This window comes from Bison bison, unplaced genomic scaffold (genome assembly GCF_000754665.1).
Source record: "Bison bison bison isolate TAMUID 2011002044 unplaced genomic scaffold, Bison_UMD1.0 scf7180017864255, whole genome shotgun sequence".
Lineage (NCBI taxonomy): Eukaryota > Metazoa > Chordata > Mammalia > Artiodactyla > Bovidae > Bison > Bison bison.
The window spans coordinates 1,544,198-1,547,616 of record NW_011494827.1 but is presented as its reverse complement, the minus strand read 5'-3'; the positions used below and the strand labels follow the sequence as shown (position 1 = coordinate 1,547,616).

Sequence of the window (3,419 nt, the reverse complement as noted above, 5' to 3'; positions counted from 1 at the left end):
CCCCACCCCGCCCCCACCAGCTTCCTTTCCTGTCCCAGCATGCCTCACGCTGTGCCTTCATCCACTGGGATGCTGAAGGGCCCATGATCCCTTGGGTGGTCCCTGCTCTCAGAGATGCATATTCTAGACAGACAGCCCTTAAAATGCATGACTATGGTCAGCGCCATTAAAGAAATGAGTAGGATGCTGTGATAGTGCTGGGGCAGGGGGATGGTGAGAGGGAAGTGGAATCAGCAGCAGGTGGGAGGGTCAGGTCAGGTGTCTCTGAGGAGGTGAGGTTTAGGAGTTGACACCACGTTGTCACTGCTGGGGTGCCTGCCACCTCCCCCAGTAAGGGCAGGCCCTTGGAGGAGTGTGTCAGTGAATGGATGTATGGACCATATTCTAGAGCTGCTGTTTTTGTTCCTACCTGCTGTCCCACAGGTCGTTTGCCTAAGTTTTAAAATTATTATTATTTCTTAACTGTATTTCTCAGAACACAAATGCGTCATCTGGCGAAGAGCCATAGCGTCTGCTCTGGGCAAGGTCAGGTCCCTTCCGGGTGTGCCAGGTTGCTGATGTCCCCTGAGACCAAGCGGTAGCACCCTTATTCCCACTCGTGTGCTGTGTAAAACTGAGACATGAGACAAAGACTAAGGCAGGGACAGGTGGAAATACCATCTGTCTTACTGTTCAAGGCTAATTCAGGAGCTAGAAATTATGAGAGCCAAATGGGCTTGCTAAGCACCCCAGAATTAAACGGACCAATCTCAGGCATCCGTGGGGTGTCCTGGGGGCAGGCTTCCTGGAGGAGCAGGAATGGGGCTCCAGAGCAGAGCTGAGCCAAGCCTGCCCAGTGGGTTCCCAGTTCACCCAGGAGGGGACCAGGAAAGGGGTGGAGGGGGCAGGGGCTACACGGAGGAACTAGCAACATGGCAGGCATGGCAAGACATTTCCCCCAACGCACACTGGTTTGGGACCCACTGTCAGACTTAAGGGGGCTTCCCCAGTGGCTCGGTGGTAAAAGAATCTGCCTGCAATGCAGCAGCTGCAGGAGACTTGAGTTTGATTCCTGGGTTGGGAAGATCCCCTGGAGGAGAGCATGGCAACCCACTCCATGTTCTTGCCTGGAGAATCCCATGGACAGAGAAGCCTGGCATGTTACAGTCCATAGGGTCCCAAAAAGTCAGACATGACTGAAGCGACTTAGCATGCATGCATGCACATCAGACATAAGGTGGATATTGTCAGAGAAGGATAAGTTAGGGATTGGTTTGGTGGGAGTAATGGGTGGCCTGAGCCATAGCCAAGGACACAGTGCAGGTTTGGGGGAGCCCAGAGAGCCTGTAGCCCCATGCAAAGGCTGGTTTGCTGGAGTCTGGGGTCTATCCAGGGAGTGTGGGAGCAGATCTGTGGTGGAAGGATCTCAAGTGTTGGCTAGGAAGACAGGCTGAGTCTCATCAGCACCGAAGAAGGAGGATAGAGACAGTGAAGGATGGGGTTAGAAGTTCCCCAGGTTCCCTGAGCCAGACGCAGCAGCCTACCTTCCCTGAGTTCCCCTGACCCCACGTACATCCACTATTCTAACCTGTTTCTCACTCATTCCATAGGCTTTATCCCTTCTGACTTCCCTCAGAAATAGGAATGATCCATATCCCTATTTTACAGATGTGGAAACTGAGTCTCCAACTGAGTTCACCTGGGTTTCTGTAACCAGGAGGTGGTGGGCCCAACATTTTAAAGCTGTATCTCACCTTCGTCTTCAGGGCCGACAGGGAATATTGTCATGGAACACGGTTATATCCTGCAGTTGTGCAGTGTTGGATGAGCATGCTTTGGCTCCCACATCTGTTAAATACAGAGAACGACAGTAACAGCCCACCAGTTTGTGAGGAGCAGTGGGCTGGAAGGTGCTTTTTCCCTTTGGAGTGGGCTCCGTGCCCATTTCTCCCAGTGATGGAGCAGCTCATAGACCCCCCGATCCCAGGCTCACAGAGAAAGGCAGCCAAGAGTCACTTGTCAGCTGTGACCTTTTCACGACAGGCCATCTTCACAAATGGCTGTTACACTGCGGCAAGTGCCAGTAAAATAGGCACTCCCCAGTCCACGGCTTTGATGTTCCCCCCGAAATTGATCGGCCGCATCTCAACATCCAAGCGGCCGTTGTTCAGATTTTTTATTTGCAGGGTAATTGCAGAGAAATGACAGTGCTTGGGCAGGGGTGGGGGTGGTGTGGTATGCGAAGAGCTGAGAGTTGTTTGATCTTGTTTCAGCACTGGGAAGCCCCTCTAAGCTCGTGCAGCTGTCAAAATGGAGCAAGGGGGGTTGTTGACCACTGCCCCAAGATCCATGGTCAAGCCCCAGCCTGGCTGGCACCCGGGTGTCCCCAGAGGGACCACAGCTTCACGACTGGGGCTGCAGAGCAGGCTGGGAGCACCTGGCAGGCACCCCCTTTCTTAAATAGAATCTGCATCAGATATCCCCCCACCCTCAGCCCCAAATCGCTATGTCCCTGGTCAGGACTCTTGTGTCTGGAAAGACTGAGGGAATTACCCAAGGTCACGCCATCAGGGAGGGGTTGAGCTGGGGCTCCCACAAGGCACTTCTGTCTCCATCACCTGTGCCCTTCCTGTCACGGGGCTGGGCTTGTAGTGACTGCAAGGAGGCTTCTGTCTCCCAGCAGGACTGGTTGATCCTCCTCCCGAAATCCCCTCCCTTGCTTCCACCTGTCTTCTTTTCCTTGACCTCCTTGGCTTTCCCCTTTTCCTCGGTCCCTTTACCTCCTCCTGTAAGAAACATTTTGTGGCCTTTTCTCTGGGCCTGGCCCTGTTCTAGGATCCTGCTCTTGAGACATTCACAGTTTTAGATGAGCAGGCAATTTGTGCATGGACCATTTAGAAGTTTGCCTCTTGCTTTCACATGAAAGCCCCCCTGACTACCCTGAGCTCTGCCTTGATGAGGGGAGTGTAACTCCTTTGGAAAGAGCTGTGTGACTGATTCAGAGAGGAAAAGAGAGACCAGCAGAGGGATGAATGTTGGCCTCCTACCTGGCCACCTTTTCTGTCCAGTGGAGAGGTTATCAAAGTAAGATGTTAACGCTGGTCAGAGGAGCTGTCCAGGGTGGCTGGAGTACACCCATGACCCTCCACATATACCTGGTCCTTCTGATGGGCTCATTACAAATGCACAGATGCAGACTTTCAACCTGGGGGATATTGGGGGGGCGTGTATATTTTAGAATAAGTTAACCAAGTTCTTGATGAAAGTGAAAGAGGAGAGTGAAAAAGTTGGCTTAAAGCTCAACATTCAGAAAACTAAGATCGTGGCATCTGGTCCCATCACTTCATGGCAAATAGATGGGGAAACAGTGGAAACAGTGTCAGACTTTATTTTTCTGGGCCCCAAAATCACTGCAGACGGTGATTGCAGCCATGAAATTA

At 52.4% G+C, this 3,419-nt stretch overlaps 1 protein-coding gene across 1 annotated transcript in view; it reads left to right on the top strand.

The window, feature by feature from the left end:
- The window catches only part of EVC2 (Ellis van Creveld syndrome 2), a 164,665-nt gene that overhangs the window by 123,756 nt on the left and 37,490 nt on the right, over positions 1-3,419 (top strand). The gene's annotated exons all lie outside the window — the stretch shown is intronic.